At 35.9% G+C, this 26,261-nt stretch overlaps 1 protein-coding gene across 13 annotated transcripts in view; it reads right to left on the bottom strand.

The window, feature by feature from the left end:
• Window positions 1–26,261, bottom strand: part of Pgant9 (polypeptide N-acetylgalactosaminyltransferase 9) — a 264,067-nt gene that overhangs the window by 136,905 nt on the left and 100,901 nt on the right. For 9 of the 13 annotated variants that reach the window (XM_067770414.1, XM_067770397.1, XM_067770403.1 and 6 more), the window contains one exon: window positions 17,452–17,488. The exons of the other annotated variants lie outside the window; for them this stretch is intronic. The gene's annotated coding sequence lies outside the window, so the exon portion shown is untranslated. The remainder of the gene's footprint in view (window positions 1–17,451; window positions 17,489–26,261) is intronic. 13 annotated transcript variants of the gene reach the window in all.

Raw genomic sequence — 26,261 nt, 5'->3', positions numbered from 1 at the left:
TTGGATTGAGTGACAATAACTAGAGTGATTTTGTGTGTTAGCAATGATGGCATAATTAAAGTTTCAACTGACATGTAGAAGGGCAGCCTAACCAATATTTATTATGATAAGTTCCTTGCGCGTCCACGTCCTCTAATAAAAAGGCTTGGTATCTTCGAATTATTAATCCTGAGTGTAAAAGGTTTAATTATTGAGCAAGACTGGCTCAAGGTTTAAAATGATTATCATCATCATTAATTGGCGCTTAACCCCCTGAGTGATTTTTACGGCAATTTAGAGCACCAGGTGAGGTCAAGTTTTTCTCCACCTACCTATCCCGAATCAGTAGAGGTCTCGAGTGTAATACTTTCTTGGCCGGAGCGCCTTCGTCTACCCGCAAAATGTGACCGAAGCTTTGGACTTTTATTTCATATCTGCATCAAGCTTATATAGCTCAGCATTATACCTGGTTTTATACTCGCTGTCGGTATCAGGAACAAAACCATTAATCTTCTTGAGAACTCTTCTATCTAACAGTCCAAGAGACATCCTCTCTCAGACATATATCAAAAAAATTGTGACAAGCGATTTGTAGAGCGTACGAAAGATAGTGATGCCACTCTGTGAAATCACCCACCGAAACTAAGATAAATTCCCTAATTTCACACAATTTAAACTAAAAAATAGCATGAAATTCCCACAGGGTTTGAAGTATTTATTTCCTTTCTTGGACGTTGTGGCAGCACCCTGCCCTCAAGTGGCTAATTCGTTCATTTTTTTGCGGAGTTGTTTTTACTATCCCTTTTTATAATAGATAACTGCAAAATATTTGCCTTGGTTATCAATCGTTTCTATAATATACGAAGGATGTCAGTGGAAGCAGGAAGCGAATTCAGTTCCTTATATACAACTGCCCTACCTGATGTTTATATATGAAATTCGGGAGCCTAAGAAAACCTGACGTATTCTGATAATCCGTTATTGATATTTTGTCAGGAATAATGCATATACGCCTTGGGCCTCCAAAAGTTTAAGATTATTGCCATTTCGCAAACTTAATTTGGGTACAATTGTTCTATGGAAGGCAGATCCCTGATGTAGACCATACATAATGTGGTAACAGAACGGATCGCTAAACTACACCCTACTTAATATGCTTGTTTGGATATCTGACTAATTTATATGTTAAAGTAGCTTAGACTAAAATCTTCGTATGAATGCTTATCTACAGTCCATTCTGACGAAGCTACGTCAGTAAATAATACCAAGTACTACCTACCATCTTTGTAGTTTCTAATGAATCAAGTTTATTTGCTTAGCTATGCACAACTGAACTACAATTAATTAATAAATTTTTTCTTTAACTTCACTTGGCTAAGTAATTTATAATTTGTTGCCACATAAATCAAAGTTACAGATGGCTTAAGTGAAATAAAGTGGCAAGACAAGAGAGCCAACTCAGACATTAATCGCCAACAATCAAGACTAAAAAGCAGGTCTTTTTTCAACAACAACAAAAATTTAAAGCAAAAGCAATCAACATCGAACAGATGCCACTAATGATCGTTAGTATTAATTTTGCTGTTATTTTGTGTAGTAAGAGCATTTTGTTGTATTTGTTGTTGCAGGTATGTGGCAAGTGGCAAAAATATCGCAAGATTTAATTTTCACTTAAAATACAGACACTTGAAGAAGAATAAATGAGTGTATGAGGCAAATATAACGAAGACAAAAAAGATGCAATTTGTATAAAATGAAAAAATAAAGAAAGAAAAAAGTTGAGAAAAAAGAAAAATTTGTAAGCCAAAACAATCAAATCTGCCTGATGCGCTAAAGGTGCCTTGCAACTGAGGCGCTAAATGAAGCCTTGCGAAGCGAGTTTGCAAGTAAGAAAAACTTGAAAGAAAAGAAAGCGTAGCTTAACACCAATCCATGTCTTGCTGTGTCTAAGTGGCAGGTTTGTTGTTGGTGATGCTGGTTTCCGTCCCGATTGTTGCTGTGAATTTTTCTGCTTTTTTTGTTGTTTTGTGCAGTTTGTTTTCTTTAATGCGCCTAAACAACAACACTTTGCTAGCACATTAGCTGCCACCAATATGACAACGCCAACCAAGGAAGAGCAAGCGAGTTACAATAACAAAAAAAAAAAAAAAAAACAGCTTATGTGGCAATCTTTGACATGCAACAACTGCAGCAGCATCATCTAACACCATGCCACAAACGACAATCAAACGTCCACCAAAGCGAATCCAAATAAAATTCAACAGCGAAGCAATTCGAAATGGTGAATGGTTCGATGTTTGAAAGTGGCGCATCCTCAGTTGGCAAGTATGTTGGTTGTTGTTGCTGTTGCTATCTTGTTTTTATGTCTACTTGCTGTAACATATTTGCCACACTTGTTTACGACTTTTCATCATGGTTTTTGGGAGTAAATTACGGCAACGCAAGTGCGAGTTGAGATTTTTAGGTAGAAGACAAATTAAGAAAAAAGAAGAAGAAAAAGAAAATACTTGTAGTGAAGCGAAAAGCAAGAACATTCACATTCGAGGCATTCGATGATGTGAAAATTTAAGAAACCAATTTTGTCGAAAATGTGCCCCATTGCTTTGGCAATACCATTAAATTGGTTGAGATGTACAAACTTCTTTTCTTTCTTTTTTTTCAATTTTAAGTGATTGCTTTTGTGTTAACAATTTTTATATTATTTTTGCTGGGTTTGAACTGAAAGTCAAAGTGCGTCTGATATTTAAATATGAAAACCTGTTTTTCGGCTAATGAGCTTTGTACGATTTTGTATGTATGTAGTAATAATACCCAACAAAAAAATTACACATCTATAATTGTAGCAGTTACCGCAACCGAAACCATATCCATAACTTAGTCGTTACCGTAAACCTAGTTTATATCTGTAACGGTAACCTTATATACATATAACCGATATCGTCAACTGTAGCATACCCACAGCCGGAGACGTAACCGTGACCTTAAGCATAGTCGTTGCTATTACATACGTATTCCTTAATGAGACTTTAACCCTAACTGTCACCATAACAATACACTTTACACTATACCTAGTCACAGCCCGTAGCATAACAGTATAATACACTCGTAACAAAAACCGGTAACGTAACCGTTAAAGTAAATAAGACTACTACGCATGGTGGTATCCATTATTTATATCCTGAATGTTTATATTTTCCATTATAGTTTGTAGCCCCTGAAGATATCTAAATATTCAGCTAAATTCCGGCCGTAATTTGAAAGATTGTTTTCATTTGCACCCAAAAATACCAGATCAAGCTAACCTACAAAACATCTATTCTATAAAATATAAATGAACTGTTCGCCAAAAACAACAAAACGTTCGCGTATTCATTGCTCTAGCTGTAACGATTTTAGTGACCACAACCGTAGAACCACATATTACCGTTATAAGCGTGGCCGTAGTAGTAGCTGAAAGACAGTTGATATAACTTTGACTGAACTCGTAACTGCAACTGTATTCGTAAATGTAAGCGGCACTTCACCGTGCTTCTCATTCTCAGCATATTGACTTCCTCTTCCCCTCGCTTTTTCTAAAATTCTTTCCCTCTCGCTTTTCTTTATCACAACCATCGTAGTGAATATTATGATCATTCTTTTTAACTTATACCGTTTCTATCATTTTGATTCCTTTTAGTTTTTCTTCTCTATATACATAGTTAATTTATCTTTCCATAACGGCTACCATGTAGCTGAGAGGGAGGGGGGGGGGGGGGGGGCAGCCAAATTAAAAAAAGGTCCCCCATTCAAGTGACGGGACAACCAAATTCGAAATAATTTTGCCTATGTTTTTTGCTCATAACTTTATTTGATCATAGCTCATGAAAAAATGTTCCTTCCATCTTATCTCTATCTAAGTTAGTTTTCTTATCTCCATTTCTCAATACAATTCGATTTCTCGTAGAAAATTTATTCAGGTCATCCATACGATTTTCACAATGTCCACAATATACAGTTGCGAACAAGAAAATAACAACAAAATAACAGCAAAAATTTTAATCAAATTTTGTCAAATTTCTTTTCTGATAATTTAGTAAAAATTAAAATGAAATTTGAGTCCAACAAAGTAAATAATTTAGGTCTCTCCGAATTCGCATCGATTTTTTTAAATTATTTTCCTGAAGTGTGTTTTATATGATCTTCCATCCAAAAAGGAAAAAAAAAGCTATTAAAAATCAATGCGAATTTTGAGAGACCTGCATTTCGTACAATGTTGATTGGGCCACAAAATAATATACTCAAAAGGATTCAGAAAACTCTAAATAAAAAGCTTGAAATTTTAGTAAACATTTTGTGAGTTTTTCGAAATAGTTTTTGATATCGGTTTACATAACTTCTGTTAAACAATTCATAGAAGTTTTTTCTTAAGTTATAGTTAAAAAAAAAAAAAAAATTTAATAATCGAAATTTGATAATATATATATTTTTCTATTTGTGAGCTCAATCTGAGATCATCAATCTGAGATCATCATCATTATTACAGTCCTGATGATGATCTCAGATTGAGATCGAAATATCGAAAATTAAAAATTAAATACTAGCAACAAACAGAGTTGTTTTATTTAAAAGAGGCCTAGAGCTCACAAATAGAAAAATATATATATTTATTCATTAACGGCTACTAAACAAATTAATTATGTCGAAATTTGATAATATTTTACAATGCAATTTTCGTGTTCGCAGCTGTATATGCTAGTACATATGTAAATGTATGTATGTATGCATATTTCTCTATGGGTTTGCGAAAACTTTGATTGCGCTTTTGCAAAATTTCGCATTTAATTTCCTAACATAATTTGCTTCAGAGATTTTTCTGAGCTTTTTCTACACCCGAGTATGCAACATGTGCCAATTTGAGAGTGCGCGTTTATGTTAGAAATTGAATTTTTTTGTGAATTTTATTTTGCTAAGTCTGTCGGTGGCAGACTGCCTGTTTAAATAACTTAATTATACCTTTCATGAACATGGAATGGTATATTAACTTTGGTCCGATGTTTATAACGTTGAGAAATATGGAAGATAGACTCACCATTAAGTATACCGAATTGATCAGGGCGACGAACTGAGTTGATATAGCCATGTCCGTCTGTCCGTCCGTCCATCTGTCCGTCCGTCTGTCTGTTTGAACGCAAACTAGTCCCTCAAATTTTGAGATATCTCAATGAAATTTGGAACAAGGATGTACTTTTGTATTATATTAGACATTTGTCGGATCCGGTAGGATCGGACCACTATAACATATATCTCCCATACAACCGATCGTTCAGATAGAAAGATTTTTGGCCATTTCTCCCTTAATTTAGAAAGTATAAACGTGAAACTCGGTGATATATATTTTAATATATCATGGAAGATTTTCTGAAAAAATCACTTTGATCGGAGCTTTATATAGTATATATCCCATACAACCGATGGTTCAGATAGAAAGATTTTTGGCCATTTCTCCTTTAGTTTCCAATCTAAAAACGTGAAACTTGGTGATATATATTCTAATGTATCATAGAAGATTTCCTGTAAAAATCATTTCGATCGGAGCTATATATAATATATATCCCAGGAACCGATCGTTCAGATAAGGGGGTTTTTTGCCATTTTTTATTTTATATTTATCTTAAAAATCGTTTAGGTATGTACATCTATTCATTATATATTTATTATTTTATATATTTATTATCTTATACATCCAATTATTTGGAGATTACGAATGGGATAAGATTATTGTTCAGCCCCATTCATGAAAGGCATGAAGTCTTCGGCACAGCCGAAGACAGTCCCGTACTTACTCGTTTTATTTTTAAAATAAAATGAGAAAACACAAAAAACAGAGTAAAGCTTTCAGACAAAGGATGAGTGTGAACTTTTCCAATAGCGTCAGTGTTTATATATTGAAAATGGAGCGTACATATTCAATGCAGTGAATGTCGCAGCTAAAGAGTGTTGGTCAGCCCAGTTTGTTTATGATGGGATGGGTTTATTCTTGGTATACAAGTCGAATACTGAACTTGCAACTGCTGTTTGGTTTGTTTTACGCTTGCGTGTATATTCTGTATCGATGCATCGGCATTATCTGTTTGCATCTATGATCGATACACAAACAACTCATTGAACTTTACCCATAATGCTTTTCATATATGTATGTACATAGCTCACCAACAGCTTTTGTTTTCTGCTAATGTTTATATCCAAATAAATAATTTTCCCTTTACACTGCGATATCATCTCTATTAATTGGAACAACCGGCCAACTTATGTTGTATGGGCAAACTCTGCTGTCAATAAATCAAGCATCATAAAAAATTGATGATCATTTGTTCTTTCAACATGATCACTGCCCTGCTTCCCATGATCAGGCACAAACACACACTCACAAATCCATTTCTATCCGCATATCTTTGCTTTTGTTGCTTGCAGATGTCACGCATCAAATAAGTTGAAAGCATCCAGCGGCAATTGACCGTTATTTGTCAAACTTGTTAAACAAGTCAAAATCAATACCTACTCAGTTTTACCGTTATACCGGCCGCAACATATTGCAGCTGTAGCATCTGTGTACGTTTTAGTAAATAACGAGTCTATGTCAATTTCAACTTCAAGTTCGAAAACAAGTCAATGACGTCTTCAGTTACCAGTTTGACATTTTTTCAAAACAGCAGCAGCCTTTCCTCAATTGAAGTTTCTTATTTTTATACTCAGCGTGCTTTGCACACAGAGTATATTAACTTTGATTGGATAACGATTGGTTGTACAGGTATAAAGGAATCGAGATAGATATAGACTTCCATATATCAAAATCATCAGTATCGAAAAAAAATTTGATTGAGCCATGTCCGTCCGTCCGTCCGTCTGTCCGTTAACACGATAACTTGAGTAAATAATGATATATCTTCACCAAATTTGGTACACGAGCTTACCTGGACTCAGAATAGATTGGTATTGAAAATGAGCGAAATCGGATGATAACCACGCCCACTTTTTATATATATAATATTTTGGAAAACACAAAACACTTGATTATTTAGTAAATAATACACCTAGAATGTTGAAATTTGACATGTGGACTGATATTGAGACTCTTGATGAAAATTTGAAAATTTTGTTTAAAATGCGCGTGGCACCGCCCACTTGTGAAAAAAAGCAATTTTACAAATATTATTAATCATAAATCAAAAATCGTTAAACCTATAGTAACAAAATTCGGCAGAGAGGTTTCCTTCACTATAAGGAATGCTTTGAAGAAAAATTAACGAGATCGGTTAAAGACCACTCCCACTTTTATATAAAAGATATTTAAAAGGGTGGTGGGCGATTAATATAAGCTATATCTGTGCAAAAAAGAGCTTTATATCAACGGTACTTCATTTCCCAAGGGATTTATAACAATAAATAGGAAAACTTTAATTTTAAAAAATGGGCATGGCACGGCCCCTTTTACTACTAAGCAATTTTCTATGTTTCGGGAGCCATAACTCGAAGAAAAATTAACACACAAATTGGACACATATTTTCCGTATAGCAGGAAATATTTCTAGTAAAAATGGACGGAATCGGTTAAAGACCACGGCAACTTAGATATAAAACAAGTTTAAAAGGGTCGTAGACTAGAATAATAAGCTATAAGTTAGCAAACAATAGTTTTGAATCAATGGTATATCACTTATCAAGTTTTATTGTAAGAGGAAGTGGGAAGACATTTTTTTTAACGGGCAGTGCCACGTGTTATGTAGAAAAGTAATTTATCTGTAATGAAATGCACAATTGAGTCTCATGCTGAGTATATAATGCTCGGTAACACCCAAACTTAGATACCTTTAATTTTTGTTGTTGGTGCAAGCTGGCAAGTTTGGTAGCAAAATGTTTTAAAATGCCGTTAGCTTAACATTGCCATGGTAGCGGCGGTCAACATAACGGTAGTGATGGATTTAATTACTTACGACGAGTACATTCGATGGATATTTATTTGCAAATGCGTATATAGGCATTTGTATGTAGGTTTTAATGTCAAAAAAAATCATTAGGGTGTGTTTTCTTAAATCTCTTAAAACTTTTCAAAGGAATTTGTCGATTTATTAAAAAAAATATAAAAAAGAAATTGTCAAAAATGTATTAAAATGACATTGAACTGAAATACACAATTATATTTTTTTAAATGATAAAACATTGCCTTGTTCAAACGTGCACTCTGCTCTTTCACTTGCATCATTTTTGAAGTTGTACTTCTTAAGGCGCGTTATGAAAAAATTATGAGAGTGAAATTTAAAAAAATGTGCCAAAAAAGTCACAGGTTGAAAACGCAGTTTGTGTGTTTGTTCGCTGTAAGAGCAAACTTGTTTGAATGGGATGTAAATGGATTTATGTATATTTTGGAAAAAAGTCAGCATTCGCTATCGTTATTTAATATGGGTAGTCCATTTACAGGTATGTCTGCACTTGTATTGTCTGTATTTTCATTTAATATCAGTTTGACATATATACATATATATGAGTATTAGTGCTGGTAATGGTTAAGAATGAATACCTCTCTTGAAAAATGCTCTGTCGTTAAAATTTTTAAGCGCTTCGTTGAAATTCTTTAACTAAATTTCTATTTTCCGGCATGTTTATATGTATGTATGGTCGATTTGTATACCGATTTGTAGTTAACCGATATCGCGCCATCGATTTTTCTATAGGATTTGACCTCAAAAAAGTTCCACTACGCATACCCAAAAAATTATTTTCGAGCATGCGAAATTTAATTTTTTTGACTTTTTTCGACTTTCCTTTTTAAGGTTTTTTTCATGACCTACTAAAAAAATTTTCATATGTATACCTTGTCCGACCCAAAAATGTTCGCTAAAAACGTTGGCGATAACAGTTTTTTTTTTACGTTCTTTTTTTTTTAAAAAAAATATTATCGACATGAAAATTTTACAATTTAATGAAAATTTTTTTAGTATGTCATGAAAAAAACCTTAAAAATCAAAGTCGAAAAAAGTAAAAAAAATGAAATTTCGCAGGCTCGAAAATTATTTTTTTTTTGGTATGCGCTGTGGAACTTTTCTTCCTGAGCCCAAATCATATCGAAAAATCGTTGGCGCGATATCGGTTAATAAACCCAGTCTAATGTACATATCAATTTTTTTTTCAAGAATTAATGAGCTTAACGCCGATAAATGATAATTGTTTTTCAATTATTATTTTTGGTTTTATTGGGAAAAACTGAAAAGAAGGAAACATTCACTGGCATATTGCGATGGTACCATTTCGAAAACCGCCACGTTATCATCGTCAGGCAATTTCGTGATGTTTGTTTATTTCAACAGGTAGGGTGGTACAATACCAATAACAAAAAAAAGCTCGCCTAGTACAAATAAATATAGAGACAGAATATCTGAAATTGTGCGAGAGCGTTAAAATGGGATAAAACCTCAAATAAGCCAAGAAAGCCAATACCACACAATAGCCCAATGGTTAGGCGATTGTGATTTCAGCAGTGTGACCTCGGTTCGATTCCCGTTAAACCTTTTGAAATAAATAAACATTACGAAATTGCCTCACTATGATGACGCGGCGGTTTTCGAAATGGCACCATCGCAATTTGCCAGTAAATGTTTCCTTCTTTTCAGTTTTTCCCAATAAAACCAAAAATAATAATTGAATAACAATTATCATTTGTCGGTGTTAAGCCCATTAATTCTTAAAAATCTTAAGTAAAATTGAACACAGCAATAAACATACAAACATTTAATATATAATTAAATATGCTAATGTTTGCCTAAAGAGATTTAGTATATCTACATATATAAAGAATTATGTACATATGTTTGTATGCAGCTTATAGTTTTACAGTGACCCGTAGAATATACCATGGACCGATCGATTCGAAAAAATTCGATTCATGATTCGATTTGATGAAATTCTGTATATAGCTAGCCCTTTGCCTCTTGATGCAAAGGTTAGGTTAGGTTCTACTGGCCGGTACATTAGCAACTCACATAAACTGTATGAGTCCGTAATGTTATAATATAAATACAAGAGGCTTTCTGTATTCTCGGTACCACTTACTGCTTCTAGATTTCATAGCTGTATCACTTTTTATAGCTGGAGTCCGCAATAAATATTTGATTTTAATCAATCATGTTTCCAAAAAAATTTATCGCGATTTCAAGAAGAAAAAAAACCACGATATTTATTGTAAGAACTCCAGCTCAAGGTGAACTACATTCCCTGACCTTCAGTTATATTTATAAACGCGTTTAGCTAATGAAATTAAATATTTTATATATAATAACAATCAACAAGCAATTAAAATTTTCACTAAAAGCGCTGTAACAAATTAAATATGATATGATGCGAACAAAGAAATCGTACAGCCTAATGCTCATACACATATGTATAAATATGTTATTATATTTTGATTAAAACGTTTACAATTTTTTTCACAATTTAAGCTGTAATTTTTTTTTTAATTGAATTTCACTTAAAAAGTATTTTTTATTTGTGCAAGTGCAGAAGTGTTTGTTTTTTAAAATGCGCATAATATATTTACACAACTTATTCAACTTTTTGTTGACCTATTCGCGGCTGTGCATGAGTTCGCTGACAAAACGCTGTTTCCTTGAACTTTTGATGAGACAAAACTACACTGCAGCGAACCACACTGTTTCCGAACTAACCCAAAAATACTTTATTTAGAGTCGGTACTAGTTTAATTCTGTACCCTCGCAGTGGGCCAGTCGTATGCGGCTCTTAAAGGCCGCTGCTTTTGATAAATTAACTCAAATACATAGGACACAGACTTAAGCGTTGTTGGTACTAGCATGGCTACAAACTGTTCCGCGCTGCATTCGATTAACACCAGTTCGGCTTTGCCTGACTGTTTCTTATTTTCGCTGCAGGGTATTTAGAATCATTCTGTAGAAATGCAAGTAAGAAGTATTTATCATATTGATTTATCTTTCAGATCTCGCACACTAACCAAAACAAATATCCTCTCACAATCTTATCTGAACATCTTTTCACCGCATAAAAATTTATTAATTTTTTCTGTTTATTTTCGATGATCTGGGAAAGGAAACTCATTTGCACGCCCATTTCGCAGTAACGATTATTATGCCCAAACTTTGAGTTCCTTTAAGTGTGCTTAGGCATTGTTTACAAACATAAAAATATATTACGAAGCGAAATTTGTGTTGATGACGCTGATGAGAGGCAACATCTGCTCTGACACTAGCAACTAAAATTATATTGGCAGGAAAAAATTAAAGTGAAATGTGAGACTTTGCAGGATTGAATACAGAAGCAGCGTAAAAGGTGGCGCAGATTTCTGGAAACATAACAGTGTGACTGTTGAATTGTGCGACAGATTCCCTATCAATCTAGCAAATTTTTTTGTTAAAATTACTGAATTCATTGTTCATTTCAACTGTCAACAACTGTCAATATCATGCAAATGCATTAGCTAGTTTTAAATAGGAACTTAAGCTTTCTGCGCTCATTACTTTGTTCTTGTGACTATCGCAGAAATCTCTGTGAAATCAACAACCTTCACTGTTATTTTAAAAATTTTCATTGATACACTTAGGTTGATATTAATAAGACAGCAGAGCTATGGCTTACGTATGATGCAATTTTATGAAAACTACAAAAAGGGAGTTGTATATAACAAGTAAGGAAGGCGGGTGTGACCGAACATTACATACTCAGCTGAGAGCTTTGGAGACAAAATAAGGGAAAATCACCATTTAGCAAAATGAACCTAGGTTAACCCTGGAATGCGTTTGTATGACATGGGTTTCAAATGGAAGGTATTAAAGAGTATTTTAGAAGGGAGTGGGCCATAGTTCTATAGGTTGACGCCATTTCGGGATGTCGCCATAAAGGTGGACCAGGGGTGACTCTAGAATGTATGCTGTACGATATGGGTATCAAATGACAGGTGTTAATGAGTATTTTAAAAGGGAGTGGGCCTTAGTTCTATGGGAGGACGCCTTTTCGAGATATCGCCATAAGGGTGGACCAGAGGTGACTCTAGAATGTGTTTGTACGATATGGGTATAAAACTAAAGGTATTAATGAGGGTTTTAAAAGGGAGTTGGCCTTAGTTCTATATGTGAAGGCGTTTTCGAGATATCGACCAAAATGTGGACCAGGGTGATCCAGAACATCATCTGTCGGGTACCGCTAATTTATTTATATATATAATACCACGAACAGTATTCCTTCCAAGATTCCAAGGGCTTTTGATTTCGCCCTGCAAAACTTTTTCATTTTCTTTTACTTAATATGGTAAGTGTCACACCCATTATACAAAGTTTTCCTAAAGTTTTATTTTGCGTCAATAAACCAATCCAATTACCATGTTTCATCCCTTTTTTCATATTTGGTATAGAATTATGGCATTTTTTCATTTCTGGTAATTTTCAATAAAAAAGTGGGCGTGGTCATATTCGGATTTCGGCTATTTTTTATAAAAAGATAAAGTGAGTTCAGATAAGTACGTGAACCAAGTTAAGAAAGATATATCGATTTTTGCTCAAGTTATCGTGTTAACGGCCGAGCGGAAGGACAGAAATTCGACTGTGTATAAAAACTGGACATGGCTTCAACCGATTTCGCCCATTTTCACAGAAAAGAGTTATCGTCGTAGAGTTTATGCCCCTACCAAATTTCACGAGGATTGGTAAATTTTTGACGTATGACCTTAAAAGTATTTTAGACGAATTAAATGAAAAAGGGCGGAGCCACGCCCATTTTGAAATTTTCTTTTGTTTTTGTATTTTGTTGCACCATATCATTACTGGAGTTGAATGTTGACATAATTTACTTTTATACTGTAAAAATATAAAATTTTTTGTTAAAATTTGACTTAAAAAAATTTTTTTTAAAAGTGGGCGTGTTCGTCATCCGATTTTGCTTATTTTTATTTAGCACGCATGTAGTAATAGGAGTAACGTTCCTGCCAAATTTCATCATGATATCTGCAACGACTGCGAAATTACAGTTTGCAAAACTTTTAAATTACCTTCTTTTAAAAGTAGGCGGTGTCACGCCAATTGTCCAAAATTTTACTAGTTTTCTATTCTGCGTCATAAGTTCAAAGCACCTACCAAGTTGTATCGCTTTATCTGTCTTTGGTAATGAATTATCGCACTTTTTCGGTTTTTCAAAAATTTCGATATCGAAAAAGTTCGTTTTAAATAGCGATCTGAGATGAGCGCCCGAGAACCTAAATACCAAATTTCATCAAGATACCTCAAAATTTACTCAAGTTATCGTGTTTACGGACGGACGGACAGACGGATGGACGGACATGGCTAAATGAATTTCTTTTTTCGCCCTGATCTTTTTGATATATAGAAGTCTATATCCATCTCGATTAGTTTATGCCGTTACGGATTACCGTTATGCGAACAAAGTTAATATACTCTGTGAGCTCTGTTCAGCTGAGTATAAAAATGTTTTTTTTTGCGACGACGAGTACCGAAGAAGCGGCTACGCTGGATAGGCCATGTTATGCAAATGAAGAGAATGCCTCACCGGGTATGGAAACAAAGAGAGGGCCGCACTCAGTCGAACTGAGCAGGTGGGACACGATTTGACTTTCTTTGTTGTTTATAATTCTTGCCAGATAGCGCTGATAAACAGACAAAAGAACGGACATAAATGGCTCAACCGATATCTTTTCTGATGGGAATATATTTGATATCCCTGCTCATCATCATGCTAAAAAGTTTCTTTGTGTACCTACCTTTTGTGCTAAGCGTGATCAGCTATGCAAACGGAATTTCTAACAGAACTCATAAACATAACGATCGCTGATTTCAGTGGAAAACAAAGACAAACTCGCACGTGTCCAACCTTTGAAATGACGAGTAAACTTAGGTAAGTAAATATTTGACCATATTTTTTTTTTATATGGCCAAGTCACAGCTGAAACAACCAGTTATCAATGTCAAAGTAACTAAGCATTTATTTGTACATGTGCCGAATTTTAAGCGGAAGCCTCACACACTTTTGCAAGACGATCACAACAAATGTGTCAGAAAACAATCGATGGCAGAGTCAGCTCTAATGTGTACGTTGCACAGCTGGTGCCTATTTTTACAAATTTTAACAAACCGTGCATTGGAAGCACTCAATATCATACGCTTAAGGGCTCCAGCGAGATATGCTGGTACAGCGAAGAATAGCTCGAAGTTTTGGGCGATCAGAACTATGTGAAATACGAATACCATGCAAAGTAACAATGGTGGATATACCTGAAACAAAAAGGTTAAAGACGCCTTTTTCGTAATGAGACCAATATATTTCTCAAGGAGTTTATTTCATTTTAATGTGATAATCTATTTTTGAAACACATTTTACAGTTAGCTCAGCCTCTATTACTTTACAAAGAAAATACGAACTACTAAGCTTATAATCCAAACAATGGTTTTTTTTTTGTTGACGAGTATTTTCTCATTTGTTGGAATCATCAGCAACCCACTATCCGCGCTAAGGGGGAATTACTAGAGTAGAAAAAATAAAATAAAAAATTTATAATTGGCGCGATTTACCTCCGAGATATTTTGGTGGAACTTCTCTCCTTATTTGCAGCAGATGAATTTTCAAATAAAGGTTTCATGGCAGAAATACACGGGGAGTGTTAGCCAAGTCACTAGAAATGTTTGAACCTAGGATTATCGGTGTGACGGATCACGCTACCACGACATCACCGCTGCCGCCAAATTACTAAAATGGATGCAGCTAGAAGGAGAGATATGGAATTTAAAAAAGTATTTTAGTTTCGTCTTAGGCATGGTGGAGAGGAAGAGCCAGATTATAAACCCAGAAGTGCGTTTGAACAAGAAAAAAGAATCCGAGAGCACAGAAGGAGTTTACAAACTAAGTTATTAGGTCTATTATTAAGGGTTGTCATAGAGTCGTTCGGGTTAACACAACATGAAGAATATATAACCGCAGCTTCCAGATTGACATGCTTTCTCCCTTATGCGATGAGTGATATTTCTATGCTCAAACAGGCGATGTGGCTTTTCTTCATTCTCTAGGAACTGTTTGGTGAATGATAACAGTAATAACAACCTTACCACTCGCGAATTGTCTATGTGTATTTGTCTAATTGGACTATTGAGATCTAGTAGGTAAAAGCCTTATTTCCATATTACAATTGAAAGGATGGTTGGTGTCATGTGGAGACAAATCGCATTCTCTTCTGCAAGAGTTGGAAAAAATTAACTAACTGTAATATAAAAATTAGTGGGCGAGATGGATATTGCTGGGGGACGCATGTTTCTCATATTGCAGAGGCACAATATTAGCTTAGTCACAAAACCAAGGTAGAGTAAAGTCATTAAGGCACTAGAGGCGGACAACGCTCCCCCAGCGTGTTGGGGGGCTTAGAATATACCCGCGGCAGGTATTCCTGTCGTAAGAAGCTACTAAAATACCAAATTCTTTAACAGTCGATGCTGTGGCGACCCCAAGTTCCTAATGGATTTAGGGGTTGGGAGGGCGGGTTGGCCTTGAAGGTTTTATGTGGCCATGCTCATTCGTTCCCGAGATGGGTCTCAAGACGGAAACTTTGGTGCACATAATAACATGGAAGAATCATTACTAAATCAGTCCTTCAAAGTCACACAAGGTTTCTATACACCTATGTGCACATTTGTGATGAGCTGTACGAGCTATATGCAGACATCAACATAATCCAACGAATTAAAACGCAGCGGGTGCGCTGGCTAGGCCATGTTATGCGAATGAAATATGACGCTCCGGCCTAGAAAGCGTTTCCACAGGAACCCGTCTATTGAAGCAGAGGTAGAGGGCGGCCCCCACTCCGCTGGAAGGACCAGGTAGAAAACAATTTAAACTACCTTGGTTTGACCAATTGGCGCCGGTTGGCAGAGAGAAAAAGCCACTGGCGCGCCTTGTTGTTGGAGGGCCATAACCGTTTAAGCTGTTAAGCGCCAATTAAGTAAAGTAGTAAGTAAATGAACATATTTGTGAAGTTAAGTATGCATAGCAACATTTTCAGCTTATATTAGAAGAAGCTTAGCCAAAGAAAAAATATAAAAAGTGAATAAAAAGACGGAGCTTTGTAAAAAAGCCACAGGCTTAACCTAATAAAATCAAATCTATGCGTCGGTAGCTGCATGGTAAGCCACAAGCCGCATACTGCTAGTGCACGGATATACACATTTAGTTGTAGTTGTGATAAAAATGTTATTTCAAGAAAACTGTAAGCGCTTAGCATTGCAAAAGAGCGATTAGGCACAAGCTGAAATAGACGCACGCATCAACTAGTGGGGGTGGTGTGCGGTAAACATGGCGGTCGCAAAGAAAATTGTTCCTTGTGAGTGACACATACACACGTATTCACACACACACTGCACTTTTGTTGAGGTTTTCCAATTTGCTCAGTTCAACAGTTTTTGTTGCAGGTTTTCGTTCCAAATCGCGCGGCAGCCGCTGCAGTTGGTTGGAATGAATGAAATTCCATTGTACTTAACACAAATTTTGATTATAGGGCTGCAAGGCGTAGATAAAATTGGAACAACGACAAGGTTAATGGGTCGTTCTGTGCATATTGAAAAACGAAAAGGAGATACGAATATGTTATGGGAGTAGAAAAACGCACTTAAATACTCTAGACCCGCAGTTTATAGTCATGTTCACAGATGGCTCACAGCCAAATTTACAGTTTTACAGTGTGGGAAGTGATATGCATGCAAAAAGAATGCTTTTTAGCTGTTAAAGAAAGATAATCATTACCCCTATCGATCTTGCAATGTACTGCAGTAGTTAGTGGTATGGGTCTATGACCCCAGAGTTATATCTTTGAGTTGTAATGGCACTATCATGGGAGTACAATGTGAACGAATGGGTATCACATTAAATAACTTTCGTATTCTTCTTCTTGCAATAAAAAACCTCCCCGAAAATTAGGAGGAGTTTTATTGCTGGTGACTGTCCTTTACCGAGTATTGAGCCGGCACGCTGGAGAAACTTACATCATTAAGGCACTAGCCCGACTATTTCGGGAACCGTTTGATGTGACTACGTCGAATCTTCTTGTTTTATGGATTTAGGTGTAATCGTCGTTAGCCCGCTAGAGGGGTTAATTTCCGTCGAAGTGAATAAGCTGAACGCATCGACAGAATAAGGCTCACTTGTAGTACGACAAGTTAATTTTTTAACCCAGAGTTTACCAGACTTGAGGGGTTAAACTCATACATTTTTGACAAAATTTGTAAATTGACTCTGAGCTAGCCTGCCGTTTTGCAAGTGGGCCTGAGGCTTTGAATTTTTATAAACAAACTTTTTAATCCACAAAAATTCCCTCTTCACATTTTTCTCTATCCGTCACACGAAATGTCGACGTAAACAGTCAGACATATGTATGCGTACAATTCATAAACATTTTAGACACAATTTAGAAAGAGCCGTACGTACCTTGTTTAAGTTACGAAATTTTCAAATCCTTTGCATACTGTAAATATGAAATTTAAACGTGTTTAAGTATGTTGGTAAGGAAATAAATATATAATAAAAATAATATTATTAGGTCTAAGCTAAATTAGGAAATTTATATTTAAGTACCGTGAACTATCTTTTGATTGCCAAAAACCTCTCGCTCAAATTTATTGCACAAACTCTATTAAATAGTATTTTATGCGCCTAAAAGTATGCAATACTCGGATATGTGCTTCTTTTACTGCCTAATTCCGAAAGTGCGACTAAGTAATTATTACGTATATTTTAGAATTTCCGCCTTAAACATCAACTTTATCTCTTCCGCTATGTATTTATTTAAGTCTATGGCGATGCCTCGAACAATGGTGAACAAAAAGGTTGTTGCGCTCTTCTAATAGGTACATATGTTGCAGACTTTTAGTCGTTAATAATACTGTTTTGGGTAAACGAACAGCGGTCGACTTTAGGCGTCCAAAATCATTGGAAGAGGTGTCAAAAGACGCGACCGAGAAAAAAATGTGGCGTCATATTCACGAAAAACACAAAAACTACCAGGCGGACTCCAAAACCGGTGGTGGGATTATATTGGGTATTTTGCCATAGGGCGCGCTTATAAAAAATTACAACAGCTGGTTCAACACCGGTTTGGCATCAAAATTAAATCCATGCAAAACGCGTTTCTACACATTTTTTCCCCTGTGTACAACAAAATTACAACAACCACATGGAAATTTTCAACTTTAACTGCAAATCTCTTTTGACAAAAGTAACATTACTTTTCAAATTACTGTTGCCGGAGTCAATACGAGTCGTTTGACATCACTCCCGATATTATTGAACACGTTTCACCAGTCGTCTTTTATTTCATAAATTATTAGGCCGCTCCAAGACTGGTCACATGTAAGTAATTTGTATTTCGTTACAGCAACTGTTGAGGCTGGAAGGCAAATGCGTAATTAATTGAAATTTAGCGAAACAAATTTTTTGTTTCAAAATCCGCTCTGTTTTACAAAAACAAAAACACTTTTTTAAAGCCATTTACAACAAAAACCACCTAACACATACCACATGAAGATCAACACTTTGGCTTCTCACAGGCACTTATGACTCGCAATACCAACACAGCACACACGACTCACGCTGATATATACACACATACACACTCATACACTCAGTCATACGCATTTTGTGCAAAGAAGTTACTTAACAGTAAATTTACCACTAATTGCAATGCTAGAATTGTTCATGAGTTTGTTGAGTTATTCGAAAGTACAAAATATGGCACAAGAAATAAAAATGCCGCTGTGGTGAAAATAAAGCTCAAGAGCATTAAATATTGACATTGGCGCATTTTCCTGTATAAGGGAACTAAATTGTGAACCGCATGGCAATTAAAACCATGAGAAAGTGCTTGCCGGATTGGGTATTTTGCTAATGCTAGAATAACAGGAACCTTTATTTAAGCTTCAGTTGTATGATTGTAAGTATGTATGTATTAAAATCTACGCCGCCGATTTTTGTCGTTTTTCGCCACGCCGCCGCCGAATGTCAAAAATATCGGCGCGGCGGGAGCGGCGGCGTCGGGCGCGGTATTATATTTTCTAGTTATTTAAGACTTTCGAGGCCATTTATTGTTCATGCCGAAAATTGGACGTATATGGTCGAAAGGGTATCAACGGATGCGCATCACTGCCAGTTATAAGAATCTAATTGCGAAATGTAACTCTTTCTACCCGTTCAAAAGTAATTTAAAAAAAGCAGGCGCTTTCAGTCCAGCTTAACACGGATTTTTCATCACCCAATTCAACAAGTTATTAAAACAAAACACTGAAAGAAAAATTATATAAAAATTATAAATGCTCACTTTGCATAATTTAAAGAAAAGAAATTAAAAAGGAACAATAAATTCAAATAAAATGACCCAAGTCGAACATGTTTTCAAATTGCCCTTAAGTTGTTAAAAATGTCAATTTCTTCAAAAATTCTATATTCTGATTGGCGTTAATAACAAGCGAAATCAGTTATGCAGAATCCTTTTGTAGGTCCCAGGGGTTTAAACCCTCCTTCGAAATGATTGTCACCTCATACTTAAGTTGAGGATAGAAGTGTTTGGAAAATCACTTGGCCTTTTATTCAAACATCTGTTGTTTATTTGCGAAACTTTAAAATAGCATCTGATTTAATTTTGATTTTCACACTTCATCACTCAACACCCAAATCTCCCGTTTTGACATTTCCTAAAGTTGGCGGCCCTATCCCAACTAGTCCCTTGGAGTGAATCACAGTGAATCTAGCCTATCAACCAAGTTTAAATATCACCAACTACCAGGTGAGACTTTGTCCTTCGCAAGAACACTCAAAGTGGTGAGGCAAAAGTTTTCCCCAGACAGTCGAGCAAATGACCGGGTGTGCTACTACTCTGAGGTAGTGGACTATCGAACTAGTTTGAAAACTGAAGCTACGCGGTTATTCATAATGAATTATTGTATCAAAAGGCCGGAAAACAACAGTTTGGACTGAGCGTATAACCTTAACATCTTTCAACTTAAAATCGGTCGACTTTCATTCTAAAATATTGTTTTGGTTTAGCGGAGACTATTGAAATCAATGTTTCAAACACAAACGTCTGCAAATTTTGGTCTACATTTAAAAATAAAATAATTTAAAAAAATGTTTAATAAGTTAAACGGTTTTATTGAAAATAATACTTACATTAAGTAATAATAATACTAAAAGCTAGAAAATAATTAGGTACGTCTTAGGTACTAGTCATCGCACTCCTCACAATCTAAGGCATTGATCAGACAATTAAATAAAAGCGTTAGGCGCGTGAAATTTCTAAAAATGTGAGGCGTGGCATAAACTTATTAAGGTTCAGTTGGTATTACTTATGACTATCAATAGAACCCAGCGGGTTAGGGGGTCAGAATATACGCGCGGTAGGTATGCTTGTCGTAAGAGGCGACTGAAATACCAAATATATTCAAGGGGTTGTGTAGCGCAACCCGCTCAAGTTGCCAGCGTAATATATTATAGCTTCTCCAAACCCAATTGCCAACCTTACCTATCCGTGGCGTGTTTCATTAACAGCCGAGGCTCTGGAGACCCCGATCTCCTCATAGATCTAGGGGGTGGGAGGGAGGGATGGCCTAGAAGCTCGCATGTGGTCATAACAAATCGTTCCCGAGATGGTCGGGGTGGTACCGGAACGTACCGCATTTGCATCCGGCAAAATACCATCAAAATGGATAACACTCTCCAAGGCCTTCGGGAAGTGTCCTTATCGCTACAACAACAACAACAATAACAACCGTAAGTCGCCTTTGTGCGTGACCAGCAAGGGGTCACATATAATTTAAAGAAATCGTGTCGATAACGAGTATTAGAAGTTAGACCAGAACAGCTCCTTCGGCGAAACTACGCTTTGTACGGGACATACAGGCAAAAGTGTGACCATTTTAAGTACTTCAATTTTTTCCGGCAGACACAGCAGTACCAGTCCCTTAGACCGGGGCTAGGTTCGAAGCCTCCTTGGAGTAAGTGAATGAAGGACAGTCCCTCCACAAGGAGCTGCTCTTGAAATTTTTTGAACGATCCGCGAGACTTTGAGGCAAGAATCCCGGATCTTTCCGAAATCGCCAAAACGTTGATTCCCTTAAATACATACAAACAAAACCTTTCCGAAATATTGTAACGAATTTGCTGAAAATCCTCTTATTCGCAACCTTCTACTAACGTTCGTATCACTAAACTGTTGAATAAATAACTCCAATATTTAATAATGCAAAATGGCTTTTGTAATGGTAAAATGACCCAAGTCATCTTTTCAATGACACATATGGCAACACTATAACTTTCATTACTAACATGTCATTGTGAATACTAAGAGGAATAGGAAATATATATATAAATAAGTATTCAGCCATATTAAGGCTGTTAGGCAGAAAGAATAAGATGCATATGTGGGGTGCAATATGAAAATGAAGATTGGCAAGAGTGTGCTCGACACTTTCATATTGCACCGCCAGGATTGTAATTTTTGAAACCGGCAAACGCAGACGTCTCTCCCGTGAAAATTTAAAAAAAAGCAAACTAATTAATGTTTAACATTTAAATAAACTTGACTTTTAATTTAAATGGGTATTTGGCGCACGGGATCGCCAACAAATTTCACGTAGACATAATAGTGGCAACCATCTGGAGGCGGCGCCCTCCACGGCATAGCAGCTAACCTGGATGAGTTGATAAACGGCTGGCGTAGCCATTGTAAGTTCACGATACTTTTATTGAAGTACTTCACAATAACACTGATACTTCACAACCAATAGCTTGCTTAAATGAAACTGATTGTCGCGCCTCTACTGTTGCTGCTTTTTACTGTGTGATTTCCTGGTTGCATCTTCTAGGCGCTTCCAGAATTTACTTAGTTACTGGTATATAATTATAACTACAGATGCACGTGTGTAGCTGTCATATGCGCGTGTATTTGTGAGCAACACTTCCACAATTATAATTGCATACTTTTGGGAGTATCTCAAATATATGCACCTTGTTGTGCGTTGCTTCTCCGCTGTGTGTACGTACATATGTGCAGACATAATGATTAATTTGGTTATGTGCATACGAGTCACTGCTTATCATCGGCTTAGAGATGACAGTACCCCTTAGTGTTGCTAATATTCTTAACAGTATTATTTTTTTAAATAGAAAAAAGCTTTTCAAAGCAAGAACACCGGCGTATACAGGCGCGCCGCCCACGCCGCCGCCGCCGGTATATAATAATGCCGACGCCGCAGCCGTCGATATAGTGATCGGCGTAAACCTCTAGTATGTATGTATGCAACTCTTTTATATGAAATAACAAAACAAAAATGTTACGTATACGCACCGGTATCCGCCTTTCAATGTGGTACTGATTTATGAGCCGTTTATTTTGAAAGTGGCATAAGTCATTTCCAACTCATGATCTTAAATGCATTGTTATTTTTGAACGAATGCATATATATATGGTTCTACAATTATAAAATAATAATAAGAATTGCATCTTTTGGATATTGGACTCTAACAAACTGGAGGCGAGGAGAGATACAAACAAATTATCACTGAACCTAAACGACATGAAATGACTTATGCCACTTTCAAAATAAACGGCTCATATTTGGGTGAAATTGGTTATACAGGGCTGACGGTGCGTATGAGCAACATTTTACTATTTCAAACAGATATTGGGGCTTTTTGAGCTTCTCTAAATTTAAGAAGCTCTGTACTGTGCTGATTTGCTAACATTTTTATTTTTATTTTCGCTGTATTCCAATTGACCTATAAACTCTGTTTGAGTGCACAAATAGAAAATCAACTAAAATACCCTAATCTCTTTAATTAAAAGCTTTTGCGCTAAAACCGAAAACGAAAATTTGGTGCATCGATTAATTTGGCTTTAATTATTTTGGCCAAAAGTGAAGCAAAACAAATCGTTGACATTTATGGCGCTGGATAAAGCATCGTTCTTAAAGATCCGTGTGTGCAGGCAATGTTTTAAGTAAATTAATTTGTGTTTTCAATATCATTTTAAAGCTCAAAGTATTCTTGGTTTTTTTTTTTTTCAAAGTAAAAAATACTCATGCTTAAGCGTACACTATAAATAAATATTGGCAATGAACTTGACGCATAGTTTAAAATGAATACCTCATTTGCATAAAAAGGAGAAAGAAGAAATACGACTAGTGAAATGAAGCAAGCAAAAGAAAATTTACATTCGCCGTGTCTTACTTGATTCGTGTTTGTATGTATAAATGGATAAGGTTTTGATATCAGGCACAACGAGTTTTCGGGCTGAGAAAAAACTATTACCGGCAAGTCGCTAAATACAAGTTAATTTTTTTTTCTTTTACGTAGCGTATTATTACTATATTGAAATTTTAACTGTATCTGTTTCATAACAAACCGATGAGTCATCGACAGCAAGTCAACAACAGGCCGGTAACAAATTGCTAATACTCCGATTAAAAAATCAATAACATGTCGATGTCAAATACATATATTTTAGAAAAATTTAAGATAACTTTTCGATAACAAATTGACAACTTTTCAATAATGTATCGATAGCTTTGAAAAAATGTTCCGAAGTAAATTGATAAGTTTTCGATACCTAATCTATAACTTCTCGCTGGTAAATCGATTACACATCGATAAAAAAGGCGTAACTATTGAGTTCATAACACCTCGATAACTTTCTTTAACTTGGCTACACCTCGTCGATAAAAAATCTATAGCATACCGATAACTTATGAATAAACACTGTGTAAACTTCGATAACAAATTGACAACAAGCTTGCCATGCTTTAATTTTCTGCTTGATTTCGCTAATCTCCATTCTCTCACGTATATTCTTCCTACATTAAGCTATATTGTAGAGACTACCCTCCCGCTTACACTCTGTATTCTCCCAGCACACCAATCCAGCACATCACGCATACACTTACAGCCTTTATACCAACACATGGCATACCTCTTCCAAATACCATGCCTTCGCTTACATTTGCCTTACGCTTTTTTCTGGATTCCCCTATTTCATAAGCAAAGATGTGTACACATCAAAAAAGCTTTCTTTTTTAACTACAGGCCTGGCTGTAGAAAATCCATTGAGCCATCAAAGCAAAAGCAAATTTTTCTCTACCCAGTCGTGCCTCCGTGGTGTGATGGTAGCGTGCTCCGCCTATCACACCGTATGCCCTGGGTTCAACTCCCGGGCAAAGCAACATCAAAATTTTAGAAATAAGGTTTTTCAATTAGAAGAAAATTTTTCTAAGCGGGGTCGCCCCTCGGAAGTGTCTGGCAAGCGCTCCGAGTGTATTTCTGCCATGAAAAGCTCTCAGTGAAAACTCATCTGCCTTGCAGATGCCGTTTGGAGTCGGCATAAAACATGTAGGTCCCGTCCGGCCAATTTGTAGGGAAAAATCAAGAGGAGCACGACGCAAATTGGAAGAGAGTCTCGGCCTTAGATCTCTTCGGAGGTTATCGCGCCTTACATTTATTTTTTTTTTTTTAGTCGTGCCTCTAACCAATGGTTAAAGGGAACAAATTAGCTTTCTCTAAGAAGTCAGAGCCGCAAAGAATTTACATAAAGGCAAAGAATGATTTGAAGACTGCTAAGCAGCGAAAGCACTTTTAACGAAAACAACAACAAGCAAGCGAAAACTCAACAACTCGAGCCTCCTGTACTGAGTGGGGTTTGTTGCAAAATAAATAGCTTTGTTTGAGTTCACATTTGTCAGTAGATGCAGCGGATATTAATTTCGGTTATTCAAATATTTCAGAAGTTAGAGAATAGCCTCCAATCTTCAATAAGCTATGTATCCTTTTTTAATTTTACCTAAAAGCTCCAAACACTCTTTTGCTATGATTCGCATAAAATTTATTGCCCAATAGTCACGTGCCAAGTAGACATTTGACTGTTTACTGTTGTTGCTGATAGTGTGATTGGTACATATTGTGATGTACGTATGTAAGTATGCACTTGCTTTGGTTCACTTCTTCTGCTTGCCAAGTCGAAACGAAATAACCACAGCTGTATCATGTCTGGGGCCAAAACAATCGACTTGGCTAATGGCCAAAAATGCAAAACCGATAACCAATATCAAAGGGAAAATATACAACGGAAAAGTGCGGGGTGCAAAGCAGGAAGTAAAGTAAAATCGTTACTCTTCTAGTTATTATAGTGACTGAATACTGCGACTTTCATATGTAGCCAGGCTGAGTACTACAACCAAATTGCTCCAACTGTCTGCAAACTTCAATATGCAATTGTTTGTAGTTTATTTGTTTTTTTTTTTTCTATTTTGTTTTGAGCAAATTGAACGAAAACAGTTTGTGAAGTAATTTGCATAAAGTACTTTAACGCCAAATAGAAAATTATATTAACTATAATCAGATGAAAAAAAAATATTTACCAGCAAAGGTTAAATGAACGCCCTTTATTGCATACACTCATACAGACATACATAAATGCATGCATGAGTGCTGGTCGGTGTGGTGGGGGATAAAAAGTTGAACAGTTTAGTGAGTGTTGAGTGGCCAATTAAGTGCATGCGATATATAATGAAAATAACAGTGAATGCAGTAAAATTTTAGTATCATCAGTATTTTAATTTAGTTCGTTGCAAATTGCAGCTTCGACATGAAATGAAAGTGTTAACATTTTACAAATAATTGCAATGCTCCACGGCGTATACATAACAGGAGGGGAAACTACGGCAGCACCCCAACTTCACCGATTGATCTTCAGAGAACTGCAGAATAAATAGTAAATAATTGGATGGTTGAAGTTGTTTACACATTTTTTCATTGGGTTTTATATTATTAGTAACGGAAACAAATAAATTTTATTCAGCAAATAACTGTTTTCCACTATAATGGACAAGAGGCCTAAATTGTTTTGTTAGTTATCTCGGTATTATTATCTACATATTGTGACGGATATTAGCAACACTAAGCGATACTATCATATCTAAGCCATAACTAAGCAGTGACTTGTATGCACATTAATAAATCAATCATTATGTCTATACATATGTCCATACAAGCAGCGGAGAGCAACGCACAAACACATGCTATATCTGAGATACTCCCAAAAGTAGGCAATAATTTGTGAAAGTATTACTCACATATACATGCGCAAAAGAGAAGCTATAAACGTAGTTATAGCTAGTGATTTTATAGCTGGTGACTAACTAGTAAATTCTAGAAATAGAAAAGCCTAGAAATATGCAACAGCAAAAGCAGCAACAGTT

This window comes from Eurosta solidaginis, chromosome 3, assembly GCF_040869045.1.
Source record: "Eurosta solidaginis isolate ZX-2024a chromosome 3, ASM4086904v1, whole genome shotgun sequence".
Lineage (NCBI taxonomy): Eukaryota > Metazoa > Arthropoda > Insecta > Diptera > Tephritidae > Eurosta > Eurosta solidaginis.
This window is presented reverse-complemented; position numbering and strand designations above follow the sequence as displayed.